Source organism: Ptychodera flava, chromosome 6, assembly GCF_041260155.1.
Source record: "Ptychodera flava strain L36383 chromosome 6, AS_Pfla_20210202, whole genome shotgun sequence".
NCBI classification, from domain to species: domain Eukaryota; kingdom Metazoa; phylum Hemichordata; class Enteropneusta; family Ptychoderidae; genus Ptychodera; species Ptychodera flava.
In genome coordinates, this window is record NC_091933.1 from 21,029,599 (window position 1) to 21,047,098 (window position 17,500).

The following is a 17,500-nucleotide window of genomic DNA, read 5'->3' on the forward strand; positions in this document are numbered from 1 at the left end:
TCTCTCACCATTGCAATGCTAACGAGGCGCTCGTCTTGTGACAGTTATATTTTGTATGGATCGCATTATCCACGGAGCCTTTACTCACACATCACGCCCTGTTTTTATTAATGGATTGGGATCCCTTGGGACGAGTTTGTTTGAAGGATCAAGTAATTGTCCTGCATGTAAAACAGGCTAAATATTCCCATTGTGAAAACGGAATATCCCAGTGACATCTCACAGAATTTCTTCAACTATTAGGGATGTTTGCGGATATGGCCCGCTCCCTAGCTACGATGAGTTTTATTTACAGAAGAAAGACGAATTTTAGATTGCAGATTGAGGGAGCTTTTTTGAGATTTTTCTGGCAAATACAGACAGCGCCCTCAAACTTTGTGCCGCCCTTCGGTTCGTCGCTTTCATAATATTACCATTGCTGGACGTTAGACTGCGAATTGAATATTCGGGTCCAAGCGTCCGATCAATCAGGCGCCGGCGCGGCAGACGAGGCATGCAGACGGTCGGTTGGGCTAAATACAGATAATAGGGATATGATTTGTTCAGCTCCGGTTGACACTTTTATGACAACCTACAAAGTGATGTGCCAGTTTCATTCTGTTTGGAAAGGAAAAAAGAGTTTTGTGTTGTCTTTGCGAATAGCGCGATATCGGTCACATTCAAACTGACAAAAACGTTTAGCACGAATCAGACTTGGCAAGAATTTTAAATTTGCTCTGCAATGATTATTCGAATTTCGTGGCACTTAGCCCTCTATTTTGCTCTCCTAAATAAAAAAAGGTCAACATGCCATTTAAGACGTAATTTCGCTCTTTGTTTTTTTTTTCGTTTTCCGTGTAGCACTCCAGCCATGCAAGGTAGACCCCGTTATTGTTTGTGAAGGTCCCTCGGTATAATCTTGTCAACACTAACGACGACTAATTATTACCCATCATGCCGTTAGTACTTGGTCAACAATTACCAGCATCTCATCCATGCGTCATTCGCTATCCATCGCTCAGGTCCAGTTTCCAGTATACACTAAAAATGAGGTAAAACGGTACATTTACAAAGAAACATTGAAAATGCCGTCCCTAACAGAAACCTCTGAGCATTCATCCCCATCGGCACCGATATCTAGTATTGCAGAAGGATCGGGTAACGTAAATTTCCATTAAACGGGGACGGCAGTGTCAAGTGATGTTTGTCTCTTGCTGAGGCAGTGCTTCATTCGCAGTTTGCTAGATTTTCTCAAAAGTGTGGTCTGAGGACATTCCTCATCAGAGCGGAGATAATCGATGCATCGCTTAAGGTAGAATTCGTCTCGAATGCGAAAGACTTCAACTTTTGCTCAAACTTCCCAAATGAAACTTTCAACCATTCTCTCGCCAAATCAAGAATAAAAATCAGGGATCACAAAATTACCATACATTTATCGATATTTGAAATTCAAAATGGCCGCTAGCGCTGTGTTGACTCTATGAGGAAATATAATTTTTTTCATTCTCGAAAAACTAATAAGATGTAAATTTGTCTTAGGCCTACTCCAGAAGCTTTAAAATAAGCCCCCACAAGTGGTAAATGAGAACAAAAATAGCAAAGATTTGAGAGTCCGCATATCCATCTTCGACGCCCATTATACCTTAATGCTACAGGTGAATATGCCGCATCGCGTTCCCTCGTGCAGGTGACAGTGTACCGTATGTACAGACACTCTTCAACTTTCCCCAACCTCGTACACTCCGTAGAGATAAACTCGGCTTTCAAAAATTTAACTGATGTCATTTCTCCTCTGTATATTACGGCCCATGTATCCTCGTAACTGCTGTTCGTCGTCGGCGCACGTTGTCGACTGTAATGTGATGCATAAAGGGCAAAAGCAGATTAAAATACTCAGCGTAACTACGTCGCCACGCTCGCTTAAGTGGGTTCATCGACGGCTCTTTGTCCTGGATGTTAAGTGTGACACGAGAAAAATTTGAGTTGACTTTTCTGGAGATGGTTAATAAAAGATCAAACGTGCGTAGAATTCACCTTCCTTGAAGGAAGGTAGGTTCTGACGTCTCTCAGAGATGCTCTACTGTGACCTGAGTCCTTTCTGAACAGCCATCAATAGGCAGATTGGGCACGGTCTGTTTTTGTAACTCAAAACAAGCTGTGAACATGAGCTTTGGAGACGTATCTTTCGTCCACCTTAAGTTTATTTCAGTTAAAAAATATAAACAGACACAGTGTACGTCTACATCCAGCTACTCTGAAAATCAACAGTCCGTACATATTAAATTCTTACCTCCTTATACCAACAAGTATACATAGATGGATACATACATACATAGATAAATACATAGATACATACATAAATACATACATAGATACATAGATACATACATAGATACATACATAGATACATAGATACATAGATGCATACATACATACATACATACATACATACATACATACATACATACATACATACATACATACATACATACATACATATATACATACATACATACATACATCGACTCGGCTTTTAAGAAAGTCACGGTAGAAACGTTAACCACCCTCGAAGTGTAACTCATCGGTATTCTGAACGAACCTCTCACGAACACATGGAGGCAAGAAATTGCCGGCTGAAGCTTTCATGCGGCAGCCATGACGTAACCGGTAATAACAAGCATGGACTCATGCAGACAAACACATAATCCGAATTACAGTACTTCAAAATTGTCGCCATCACACGCAGTTGAATATATTCTATATGATACTTCGGGACTGCGTCCTTGCGCACCTGTTATCGTTCCCTGTCATCACCTTTTATGACACACAGAGAATCAACTCACGACAGTACAGGCAAAATCAGATAGCTGGAAAATTATGACGTCAGCACCAGCACATGTAAATCCGACAAAGTCCTTTGCGAATTTCTCGATCATATCCGCTTTATCCCAAGGCGGTGATTAATCGACAGTACGAGGGACGCGTTTTGCATGCTCGTTTTAAATAAATAATATCAATACCTTCTGCTGTGAGACTCTCTTCACTGCAAATATATCTTCCGCACTATTTCGTCATATCTATACCCATTCGCTGCTCCTCGATTGCTTCTACTTAAAAGTTTTATCAGCAAATAAACATCAGCATCAAACAGCCGAAAGGGGAATGCGACGGCGCGTAGTCTATTAAACATGAAGAGTGTACGTCGATGATATCGCCGAAAGAGGGGCTATAATTAGCGAGAAAGCGACCGTGTCGCAGAGGTAAACGCTCATCAATCATAAATATCACTTGCTCGTTGCCAGGTAGCGTATGTCGAAATTGAACTGCTCTTGAAAAAAAGGCAAGTCGTAGCTTCATCACCCATGTTTAATCCCCATCTCTCACACACACAACAAGCAGGGGATGAAATATTCAGAATAAAACTTAGGCTTCATCAGATACTTACCTGTTGCCCGACTACTGTGTCACCACACTCTAGTTTACGATGAATGTCTCAGTTGCCTGGCTAGGAGACTTGGGATTCGCCAATAAATCTTTGGAAAACAGGAGGAAAAGTGGGCGTATGTATGCGTTGTTTGTCAGCTCAACCTGCCCGTTTTGTTCAGCATAAATCGCGGGAAAATATTTATGTTCGCATAATCGCCTAACTCTGTTTTGTTTTCAATCTCTTGTAACATGGATTTCAATATCTATAACATTCTACGGTTACCAAAAGATTAATCTTCGGATAATATTGGAGAATATGGGAAACATGCATTTCTAACTATACAGAGTCTTCGCAGCGACGAAGTTTAAAAATCAACATATTTCTTTCAGAGCATGCGCTGTTGTCTTCAGTTGATCTAGTTCCTTCAGTTCAATCGCAGTGTGCGATATAATACCTTCGTAGATAGCGTGTTATTCGGGCTTTTTTTTCCAAAGTTCGATCCTTAGTGCTCCACTGCAAAGGTTGGTGACACGGGGGTTATTCTTAGCCAAAAATAAGAATATTTAATCAGACGTCGCGAGCGACAATAATCGGAACGAAATCATCTCCGCGACAGATGGCCATTTTTGGACTCCACGTACAGTGATGCTTGTTTAAGGTAAGTCACTCGCACGATCTGTGCAAATAATTACCTTATTTGCAGAGGTACATGTACTATAAACATAGTACTTGATTTGTGGGAAGCTGTAAGCTCTCCAGGCAAGAGCATATGATGATGACTTTTCCGATGAAAATTATCGAAATTGTAATCAAGGAAGTCCCTTAAGGCACGCACGACACTTCGTGCTAACAAGCTTCACTCAAATCAACAGCGCGGACTGGAAAACATACACAAGTGTCGGCCAGAGACTGCAGCGTTCATTCTGATGTGCACCTCGTCAAAGAGGCATCTCCGTAGGCGTACATTGTCAGAGACCCGAGGGAATTAATACAAACACGATCAGACATCGTCTGCTAGCCCTACGTACAGAGGATTAATTCGGAAAGAGAGCGCACAATTATTCTCCCTTCATATATCTCCAGCTGCGACCCATACAGGTCACCTCCTACAGTCATTTGATGCTAAACTGTCTCATATTGATACAATATTTCACACACGGCCTGTTCACCTGAAAATATAATGCCGGTTTGAGGAAATAATGCATGCTCTCATAGACACATGATCTTGTGGCCATCAACATAGGGCAACCGTTAACAAAGCAAGTCATCTGCTTGTAGGTTCACCTCCCACAGGCAAGTTCTAGACGCTAGAGCTACATTTGAACTAGTTGAAAGATGCCCCCAAATTAGCAATGTGCTGGCAGGATTGAAGATTCTGAAAGTCGGTAAAACGGAAGAGAAAATCCGTCCAGATTTCAAAAGGTGACCAGAGTTTGATCCACCAGTGACAAAACTCGAACTCGTCGTCCGATTTAGTGTTCCTGTCTATCGATTCAGTAGCTTTTAATCCAAGTAGAACAAATCACCCATACTATAAATTACCCCCTAATTTATTTCTTCTCACAAGTTATGGCCGGGACGTTATTGAGATTGATTGCAGGCAGCGGATTCTGTTAGGGTTATATCGTTTGCATTGGAATGACGTCCATACAGAATCGCTTAAAGGATGGGCTGAACCTAACGCTGAGAATGCAGATGAACCCGTCTACAAAAAAATAACCACCTTGATGAAAGTGTCCATTGCAGTCTTCGGTGCTCTTCTGATGTCGGGATAAAGATTTACAATTTTCATAAAGCTTGCAAAGAGTAATCAGAATGTTTGATTTTCTAGGCCCCTCTCTGTGTTAAAATCGCAGTGTCTTTTTTCAGTCCACCATAAATTGTATTTTGGCATTGGTTTATTTTTTTATTTTATTGATTGGTGTGTCGATTGCTAGAAAAGGCAATCGTAAGAATACTTGGCACGGTAGACGCACGATTTACTATCTTCGATGACGTATCTCGTTGGCTACGAATCACGTCATCAGTTTGATTGATACCGTCTGCCTAAAGACGGAAATGGGAGTCGTGCTTTGACGACCGACAACGGCTTGTTTTAGAAAACTTGACCAAGAAGCCATGTCTGTCTGTCTGTCTGTCTGTCTGTCTGTCTGTCTGTCTGTCTGTCTGTATGTATGTATGTATGTATGTATGTATGTATGTATGTATGTATGTATGTATGTATGTATGTATGTATGTATGTATTTATGTATGTATGTATGTATGTATGTATGTATGTATGTATGTACGTATGTACGTATGTATGTATGTCCATCTGTCTGTCTGTCTGTCTGTCTGTATGTATGTATGTATGTATGTATGTATGTATGTATGTATGTATGTATGTATGTATGTATGTATGTATGTATGTATGCATGCATGCATGCATGCATGCATGCATGCATGCATGCATGATGTATGTATGTATGTATGTATGTATGTATGTATTTTTGTATGTATGTATGTATGTATGTATGTATGTATTTATCTATGTATCTATTTATCTATGTATGTATCTATGTATCTTTGTATGTATTTATGTATCTATATATCTGTGTATGTATCTATGTATCTATGTATTTATGTATGCATCTATGTATCTATGTATCTGTATATTTATGTACGTGAGCGTGTCAGTGTATGTATGTCAAGCAAACTATTAGGCGCCGTAATGTTCTTGTCTGAGTACACCTATCTTCATCACCGAAGTCATCTTAAGAAATTAACAAGCATCAGGTTTCACGTGATACCGTTATTGGTTTTTGTAATTTACATATAGATAACGCCATTTTCACGGAGGACCCCGGGCAATTTTCAAAAGCTATCGTGGGCAATCCGATCGCACTGAACCATAACCTGGCTAAACACTAAGATCGCAGAATTAGATTGAGACTAAAGAGGGAAAACACGTGTCATTTGAAATTTGCAATTCCGCATGATAGAGAGAACGTGAACCACACCTGGGAATAAATGCTGCATTGCTATACCTGCAATATATTTACACGTGCAGAAGATATATATATATATATATATATATATATATATATATATATATATATATAATCGAAGTATACAGATATCTCTCTCTCTCTCTCTCTCTCTCTCTCTCTCTCTCTCTCTCTCTCTCTCTCTCTCTCTCTCTCTCTCTCTCTCTCTCTAAGTATACAGATGTCCTCGTGGAAATTACAGCATTGCTCGATGCTAAAGCAGAGCGTTATAATAATAACTATAATAGTATCATTACTTTGTACTTGAAGTACGTTTGTGTTATTATATATATATATATATATATATATATATATATATATATATATATATATATATATATATATAAAGTTCAAACGCAAAGTAACGCGAACCTTTATAAACATAAATTAAACACAAATTACTTCGTGATGTCAATTATAATGTACTTATTTATTTATTCATTTATTGTAATTCATTTAAAAAGAGATAAGTCATTTGTTTCACACACAAACGGTGTTCTATGGTCTACCATGACGTTCTGTATTGAAAAATACTAAAATAATCAATAAAACATGTGAAGACAGACATATATAAAACCTATGCATAAAAACATAAAATTAAAAATGAAACATATTCCTTCACTAAACTTTCACACTTGCAAATTTCTCCAAGAGATCTTACATTGGATGTAAAATGTTCTATAACTTGGTGAATCTATTCAAAATAGTGTTTCTACCTTTTTCTAGACGGGAAACAGGCACCATAAATTTATTACTGATTGTAGACCTTGAAACAGGCCTTGAAAAATTTGATAATTAAAGATCTTGAAAACCATTTGATAAACGTGGAGGGACGACACTACACATTTTCATGTCATCATAGCTAGTTGTTTATTCCACTGACAATATATCGGATGCCATTTTGATGAGATGACGCAAAAATGATACTGAAATCATTCCCTTGCCAAGTACTAAGCTGCTCTGCTATACAACCTTTGGATTTTTGTTTGTATTCCTTTAAAGGCAAACAGTCGTCGGAACTGCGCCTGTGCGGGTTTCTTGTTTACAAACAATGTATTTCGTACGTATACGATATCTAGATGCACTTCATCATAGCTGAAACATTTAAATTATAGATGTAGATTATGACAGACATGTTTTAATTTTCATCAGTCACCATCGTACCTTGGATACAGTGTTTACATTGGTCGTATGGGTCCCATACGACCTTCAAGCGCAGTTCCGACGACTGTATCCCTTTAATGCACGTCATCCCAGCTACGCCACAATACGTCACCAATGGAAACACTAAGGCTTTTACCATCAATTCGAAGGTTTTCTAGTCCACAAATATGCGATAGGGCTCCTAGTCGTCTCGACATCAATCTGGCAATCATATTTACATGCGATTCCCAATTTAAGTGTTGGTCTAGTACTACACCTTTAAATTTAAATTGGCGAACAACGTGAATTTCAATACCATTAAATTTCATGGCCAATCTCTATTTCTGAGACGCTGATAACAGTGATAAGTCCCAAAGATCATGGACTTTGCTTTGTCCAACATTCAGGGTTAACGTGTTTGCGTCCATTACTGAGTGGCTGAAAAGTAACTGAGCATTGAATTATGTATTTTCTGTAAGTCATCTGCAGTATAAAACAATGGAGTGTCATCAACATAGAACACCACTTTGCATAAATTAGTCACAGATGGCAGATACTTTACATACATCAAAAAGTGGCCTCTTAAATCGAGCCTTCAAGTTGGAAAACTCCAATTTGGACAGGTGATGCATCGGATCCATTGTATCCATTTTGGCAATCCATTTAGATTCGTGCGCTGGCTGCGGTCTTCCAAGTATTTGCTGATCAAATCAAGTTCAAGATTATTTACCCCAATCTTCGACAACTTTACAAGCAACTACACCTGGTCAACAGTGTCTAAATTTTTGATAGGTCAATAACTACAGCACCTGTCATCTTTCCACTGTCCATATTGGAGAGGAATTTATATATATATATATATATATATATATATATATATATATATATATATATATATATATATATATATATATATATATATATATATGAGTGTGTGTGTTTATCATGTACTTTTTTCTAATTTACGATGTAAACGGTACTACCCATAAGTAAACATAATACATATACATTCATCGTTCTGCTAAATTGACATTGCATTTGCATTCAATGTTCCTCAATTTTCATAATTTAGCCGTGTGGATTTGATCCAGCTGTGATTACTTACAAAACGAGATATTTTTGGACGCAATCTGACAAACGCCAAGTACATGCTCATCTGACAGTCGCCACACTTCAATCGATGCGGTCAGAACGGCTTTCGTCTCGGGGCGTTTTGTTCGAAGCTTGGCGCCAAACGTAATTCATGTTTCCAATGGGCCATGTTCGTTAGCGAGTTACCTCGTAATATCTGTATAGCAAAAAAAAAAACTTTGCATTTAAATCTCACTTGTTCATGCAAAAAGTGTCCTTCTATGGGAATTAGCATACAAAAATTCGCCCTTGATTTCGTGAAAAAGCACACGATTTCATAATAAAATTGTACTTGTTACTTTGAATATTTTTTCAAGATGTTAGCTATATATAAAATTGTCTTCGGATAGAGTGAAACAGTTCCTTCAACATATACTTATTAAAGTAATTAAAGTGTTAGATTTACTTGCATCTTTAGCAGTGGGTTTCGAGCTCCGTATGACATGGATGAGTGTATGTCAAAAGCTGAGCACACATTTTTGTTTCTCAAAGTGGACGATACATCTACCTGACCGATGTAAGGACGGATTAAATGAGACAGTTTCGCTAGTCAGACTCGTGAGAATTCGCTCTGCCCGCCAGTGTGGAAACAGCTGTCTAGCTCGAGCGACTCAGAGCCCATTTACATCAACTTGATTACTCTTGAAGTGTGTTGTATTAGAGAGGACATTGCGTTTAATCATTATGCGTCTCAGCACTGTGTATCTGATTCGATAAATCATCCACGTTCAAATCTTTTACGGCGTTACAAGCTATCTCTCACGCCGACTTAATAGAACATCATGCCCGCAAGACTTTCCGTGAGGGGTCAACATAACTGAAAGCGCGGGACTGAGAGCGATTATTTTCTGTGTCTGATGCATGTGATTCGACCGACCTCCTCGAGGATATTACCAGCGCCATCAACGGCTATGGTGGGTGTGAATCATTTCTTCTTGAAAAACATATTTTAAAATACAAGTAGCTGTAATTTTTGATGAACATTTTTTTTCACTATTTTTGCTGTTCTACTTTATCACAAGTTCCAGGCCTGTTCGTCTCCCTAAAGCATGTTGAAACATTAACTATTTAAATTGTTGACAAAATGTCTATATGTTTAAAATGCACTGTTCATTTGAATTTTAGTCTGGCCTAGAATTAACATATCAACAATAACAATCCAGTCAAAACATGTACAGTCCGAGTCGACTATCTCAACACTGCGTATCTCATCATCCTTTGGTGAGTATAACAAGAAACTGTCGTTGACATTAAAAAACAAAAATAGTGAAAAATCATCATCAAACATTACAGCTATTTGCCTCCTAAATGACACGTTGAGCGGAGCTGCTGGTTACCAAAAAAGCCGCGTTCACTACAGAGCGACTGCGACAGCGTTGAACATAAACCGTCGGTCTGAATTTATGTGAATTTATGTGAATGTTATTTAAAAGCTATATAGTTTAATTTGATTACAAAGTCTTCAGCTGTCCCTATATGAACTCTGGATTCCTTTGAACGTACGAAGGTCACAGGGAAGCTAGGTAATTGTCATAAATCTTTGATCAGTTATTGTAGACGAATCTTCTGCGAACCGCGCATTTTAGTATGTAAATATCCATGATCGATTTCCACGCCAAGTAAGTCACATGACCCGTCGTGTTTTTAAAAGTGGCCGATAAACAACTTCCTGTACTATAAGAGGTTTTTGTTTACTGGAATTCCCTCGTTGCTTCTCTTAATGTTCTGAGTTTCGAGTTGATCTATTATTTATAATACCACACAGGCTGATGTTTTATACTTGCCGAAAGTTTATCTTATTTCTTGAATGTCACTGAGACGAATTACGACATTTGCCCTCAACTCTTCGACCACGCTGACTATGATGTACACTTTTACATTACACAGCAGAGAAACGATGATGCTGTCCCCAATGTATTTCATTTGTCCACTTTCAAGCACGTTGAAACAGTTTGGCTCATAAATCAAACCAATCCCTTGGACCGCATGAACTGAAACCTCTCAAAGATGTTCTTCGAATGCCATTAATGTGCAATGCACAATGAATATTCTCCTTTCAATTTGAAAGAGAATCGTTTTATTTGGTTTGTGTACTCAAACCATACTCATCAATACTATCCGTATAGATGAATAAAAATAATTTCGAAAACTGAGCTCTAAAGACACCAAAAACTGTTAGTGTCATCGGATTCGTCACTTACAGAACTATAACATTCGAACAAGCCTATCAGCGTGCGTATACATAGGGAATACTCAAATTCCCAAACGTCATGCGCTCTCGCCTACGCTGTTAATTCCTCTGCTTCTAAAGAAATCATTGTATCAACTCCAATTAGGACCCTGGTATAGAGATAGGTCCCTTAAAACGCAAAAACCTCCCAACCGTTTAAGGCAGTACAACTCCGGGTATCCATGGCTTATAGGCTTTGTGTGTCATGCAAATCGTGTTTTTACACCTTTTGTATCTACATTCCACCTAAACCAGCCGACCAAAGGTGTCATAGGTCAAGCCATGGAAAAATGAGCAAGTATTTTACTTTAATGCTGGAAACTCGTGTGAAATAAAGCGCCATTATAATTCGATGGCGTTTCATATACGTATATCGACTCGAATCTAAAAGTGCACGAACTCTACAATGATATTCGGGGATCATATTCATACTCCTGTGAACGCTGCTGTGAATCACGGGCCATCATGCAGCTGTAATATAACTCCCATCTCGATAGGGTCATCAGATTTGATCTGATCGCAAGGTTATCCCAGAATAACAGGTAAGAAGCTAAAAATATCAACGGCTAACCAGTTAATAAAAAGTGGCCCCATTCTCGGCGCTCTGAAGTACAGAAGTGTATAACCGTGTAAACTGAATGTGCATAAAATGTTCAATTACGTGTACGATGTTTATGTACAGCATTCATTCTTACGGTTAAGGACATTGTTTACGAGTTCTGCGACATTGTAGGTGCCTTTTCTAAGGGTAAAGCCAAAATTTGCTTATTGCACAAGGAATTGTCATATTATTGTTATAAAGGGTTGTTCAATCAATGTGTGAAAATTCTAGCTAGGTTTGCCCACTTCCATAAAATATTGAATATTGAAAAACTAAGCTGTAGTGTGACATGTATCATCCCTGTGTTTTTGTTCCGTCGACGTCAGCAAAGTACAACTCCTTCTTGTACTGCAAAATCCAACAGAAAATGCCCGGTGTTCAGCTTGCAGTACAGATATAAACTTTTATTGTGTAATTATCGATGTTACTGTTGACAACTTAGTCTGAACATGAATCCTGGCATAGGCTAGAATTCATTTGTCAACTAATAATACTGTATACTGCACAAAATGTCGTGTATTGAGCTATAGGTTGATGAATTATTCGTATTTCAACATGCCTGAAAGGGATAAGAAGAGAATGTAACCGCAACTCGTTTAGAAGGAATAATCCAGGTTTTGTAAAAAGTTGAAGGTTTTACTCGTACTCGTATCTTAATTTATCTTAATCGTGTTCTTTATGTCGATTCTTTGTTTTGTGCTCCTGAAACGTTGAAACCCCCGGATACAACCAGATATGTATTTCGGCTGAGTTCGTATTTCCTTACTGTGACGCTTTGTCCCGACCCAAATATTCACCCCACACCATGTGCAACCATTTCATCATAGTAGTGTATAAAAGCACTGAATAGGACAGAAATGAGATTGACATTAACGTTGGTCAACGTTTTTAGTGAAACAGTGTCTGAGTCATAAAAGTCTGTTTCCATGTAATTATATTTTAGATGACCATCATGTCGATAATGATACACCTTGAAAAATACTAACAGAGTAATACTGTCCACCATACCAGTCTAAGTGTTAATTTGTACAGACTTTTGTGGCACACAATTTTTAAAACAGTTGAACAATGTCGATTTCATTGGCGCTCTGATCAGTGTTTCCATGACAATCCTCGGATTTGCGTACTTAAAAGGCTCCCATAAATACTATTTGTATAGATGAATAAATTTAAATGCATTTAGAAATTTGAACATTAAGTAGCTGTCAGTGTCATCGATTTCATCACTTATAGAACCATAACAATTGAAAAAGCCGATCAGAGTGCTTGTTTATATAGGAAATAGACAAATTCCCAACAGTCATGCACTCTCGTCTAGGATGTTAATCAAACTGCTTCTTAGGATAGTATTAACTCAGTTCTTTGAGTACCCTTAAAACGCAAAAGTTTACCGGCCCGGCAAAGGCGGTTAAACTTTGGCTATCCGTCGTGGCTTGTAGGCTGTTGTTTCACGTATGTTAGGGCTTTTTTCACGAATACTCTCTCTTTTCCACGTTCCACCAGTATGAGAACTAACCGGCCAACGGCGTTATACGGCAAATCATTGAAAACACTGTACAAATATTGCCACTTTAATGCAGGAAAATCATGTGCAATATGTAGCGTCGTTGTAATTCGATGGCATTTCATATACGTATCGAACTCGAATCTAAAAGTGGACGAACTCTACAATGATATTCTGGGATCATCTTCATACTCCTGTGAACGCTGCTGTGAATCACGAGCCATCATGCAGCTATAATATAAGTCCCGTCACGATAGGGTCATCAGATTTGATCTGATCGCAAGGTTATCCCAGAATAACAGGCACGAAGCTAAAAATATCAACGGCTTACCAGTTAATAAAAAGTGGCCCCATTCTCGGCGCTCTGAAGTGCATCAGTGTTTACCCGTGTAAATTAATTGCGTTTAAAAAGTTCAATAACATGTTCGAGTTATATACAGCATTCATTCTTAGGTTTAAGGACATTGTTTACTATTTCTGCGACATTGTAGGTGCCTTTTCTAAGGGTAAGGCCAACATTTCCTTATTGCACGAGGAGTTTGTCATGTTATTGTTATAAAAGTTTGTTCACTCAATGTTTGAAAATTCTAGCTAGGTTTGCCCACTTCCATGAAATATTGAATATTTAAAAATTATATTAGCTGTAGTGTTAGAGGTATCTTCCCTGTGTTTTTTTTCTGTCGACGTCTGCAAAGTACAGCTCCTTCTTGTCCTACGAATCAAATAGGAATTGCCCAGTGTTCAACTTACAATATAGATATAAACTTTTAGTGTGTAATTACTGATGTTATTGTTGACAACTGATTCTGAATCTGAATCCTGGTCTAGACTAGAATTCATTTGTCAACTACCAATACTGTATTTTGTACAATGTCGTGTGTTGAGCTAGGTTAATAATTTTGTATTTCAACATGCTTGAAAGAGATAAGAAGAGAATGTAACAGCAACTCATGAAGAAGGAATAATCCAGCTGTTGTAAGACGTTACAGCTATGAAACTGTCCAGTTAAAGGTTCTTGCAAGAATTTTATTGTATCTTATTCGTGTTCTTTATGTCGATCGTCTGTTTTGTGCTCCTGAAACGTTGAAACCCCCGGATACGACCAGAAAAGTATTTCGGCTGAGATTCTTGTGGTTGGCATTTTCTGGCTGTGACGCTTTGTCCCTGCCCAAATATTCACCCCACACCATGTGCAACCATTTCATCATAGTAGTGTATAAAAACACTGAATAGGACAGAAATGAGATTGACATTAACGTTGGTCAACGTTTTTCAGCGGAACTGTGTACGAGTCATAAAAGTCTGCTTCTATGTAATTACATTTTAGATGACCATCATGTCGATAATGATACACCGTAAAAAAGCTAACAGAGTAATACTGTACTTTCCACCCTATCAGCTTAAGTGTTACCTTATTCACAGATTTCATGGCACAAAAGTCCTAAAAAGCGTGATCAACTTCGATTTCATCGGTGTTCTGATGGCAATCATCGGATTTGCGTACTTAATCAATTGTCATCAGTACTATTTGTACAGATGAACAAATTTACCTAGAAAATTGAGCATCATATGATTGTCAGTGTCATCGATTTCAGCACTTAAGCTTATATATAGAACTATAACATCTGAACAAGCCTATCAGAGTGTTTGTTCATAGGAAATAGACAAATTCCCAACAGTCATGCACTCTCGTCTATGATATTAATCAACCTTCCTCTAAAGGGATCATTGTATTTACTTTCATAAATACAGAGAGCGTTAAAAACTAAAAACCTACCAATCCGGTAAAGGCGGTACCGGTTAAACTCTGGCTATCCGTCATTGCCTGTAGGATGTTGTTTCACGCGTATATCAAGGCTTTTTTCAATCATATTCTTTCTTTTCCACGTTTCATCCGAACTAACCGACCAATGGTGTCATAGGTCAAGTCATGGAAAACAGTGCACAAATATTGTCACTCTAATGTGGAAACTCATCTGGAATACTGACGTTTTAAATAGATGGCGTGTCATATACACGAACGTGGAAGCATACGAACTCTATAATGATATTCTAGGATCATATATATCTTTTTGTGAACACTGCCGGGAATCACGAGCCAACATGCTATATATCTCACATCCTATAATAGGGTCATCAAATTTGATCAGATCGTAAGGTTAGCCTAGAATATGACGCAAGAATCTAAAAATATTAATGGCTAGCCAGCTAATAAAAATGGCCCCATTACGCGAACTGATGAAAAGGGTTGTGTTATAATGGCAACTTCAGTATAGATTAAAATCTGACGAAAGAATTTTCCTGAAACATTAAATGATTACTAGTTATCGGAAACTCAGTATTTGTTTTCAATTAAGAAATATTCCAAAGTTCCATCGGCGCTGAGTGCTACAACAACGCGAAATAATAACCCGTCCACGCTCTCATTATGCGTCTAGGTGTCACGTGCACTAACCTCGATGACGTTATTCCTGGCCGCGATAGTGCATCATATACCCAATATGTGCAGGCAGGGTTCGAGACGACAGACTGAAACGGTTGATTACTGACCTGTCACCTTCGACAGAACACACAACTTTAAGACAGCATTTGGAGAACATTTCTTGTCGTCGAACGAAAAATCTCATAAAATTGTCAAAAGACATCGACTTAAATTCCTTCAGATCTGAATTCGCCTGTCAATTCTTATTCCAACTTGAATTTCACAACGCCTGATGATACGAATTTTTGCTGACAAGGTCTTGGAATATAAGAGTAGCTATCTTGTCTACAGTTATCAATCTTCCATATTTGATATTATGTCTAACTTAGAAAGTTCGAGAGAGTGGCAACATAAATAGTACGACAGAATATACACATATGCATGCTTCGAAAATAGCGTGCTCGGAATCGAACGTGACTTATTATATACAACTATTGTCGTTAATTCAAAGTATCAAATGCAAGAAGTGGAGATATCGATTTCCTTTTTCGACAACTCTTTTTTGGACCCAGACTTTCATAAAGACATTGATTTTGGATTGACTGTATTACGAATAGTGTTAAGTTGGTGTCCTTCTTCTTCTTTTCTTTCGGACGCCGTGTTTTTCATCCTTCGAGCCACGTAAATAAGGCCATCAACGGTTTGCTTTATGCAATCAGTGACATCGTGCGGGATTGGTTATTATTGTAGAATTAACTTTTAGTAGCCTTCAGTTTCAGCCTTTCGGATTCGCAAACTTACTCGTTTGATGTATTCTATCTGCAGTGTTGCATTCCTCAAAGAAATATTCGAACTAATTTGGTCATGAATAGGTCTGTATAAATCATCAATGGCGCAAAGCTTATTTCTAAGTCATCGTGTCTGGACACGAACTCGAAGAAATGAAAGTACTCTCTACATGACACTGGAAATAATCAGATAAATAACACTTCATAGGAACAGAACTAATTAAAATGCAAAATCCGGAACAATTAAAATACAGCCAAATTATTAGATCGACACAAGTAAACCATGATGGAGAGAGAGAGAGAGAGAGAGAGAGAGAGAGAGAGAGAGAGGCAAGAAAGGCGATAGGCAGATAGAGAGTGATAGACAGGGGAAGAAAGGAAGACAGCGACAGAGATGGAGAGAGAATTATAGCTAATGAGAAACAGAGACAAAGACAGATCGGCAGATACACAGACAGACAGGCTAAGATAGACTGGTAGGGACAGACAAAGTTGGAGGAAGATTTGTAGAGGAGAAAGGGATTGGGTGACAGATATTTTTTTTCTTGCATGTAAAATTACCACCCAATCCAGACTTGATTAGCTCCATCAATTAGATATATTTCCATCAACTATATTGCCGTAAGGATAAGTATTAAGGCAAATTGAAGATGTGTGCCATTGATCTGATCATTCGGACTTATTTGTCGTAAAGAATAGAGAATCAACTTGTTTGTGTTAGTGTTGGGGTAATCAATCGAGAGGCATCGAGGAATTTGACGCTCAAACTATCTACGACTGCGCTTGCCTTGTTCAAATATCTGTCTGTCTGTCTGTCTGTCTATCTGTCTGTCCATCCATCCACCAATCCATCCATCCATCCACCCACCTACCCACTCACCTACCTACCCACCTACCTACCTACCTACCTACCTACACATCTATCTCTACATGTTTCTTAAGTTTCACGTATCTTGAACCCTCAGACAGACAGAACTACTAATGACATCAAGCACTGCAATTTCTCACGGGCACATCTTTATACTTTTGTGTGTGTATTATAATATATATATATATATATATACACATATATATATATATATATATATATATATATATATATATATATATATAATGTGTATATATAATGTGTATATAAAATGTATATATATGTATATGTATATATGTATATGTATATATACATATATATATATATATATATATATATATATATATATATATATATATATATATATATATATATAATGCG

At 38.0% G+C, this 17,500-nt stretch overlaps 1 protein-coding gene across 1 annotated transcript in view; it reads left to right on the top strand.

Moving 5' to 3' along the window:
* The first annotated feature begins 3,818 nt into the window (after nt 1-3,818).
* The window catches only part of LOC139135128 (uncharacterized), a 66,010-nt gene continuing 52,328 nt past the window's right edge, over nt 3,819-17,500 (top strand). The window contains exon 1 of the mRNA XM_070702379.1: nt 3,819-4,064. The gene's annotated coding sequence lies outside the window, so the exon portion shown is untranslated. The remainder of the gene's footprint in view (nt 4,065-17,500) is intronic.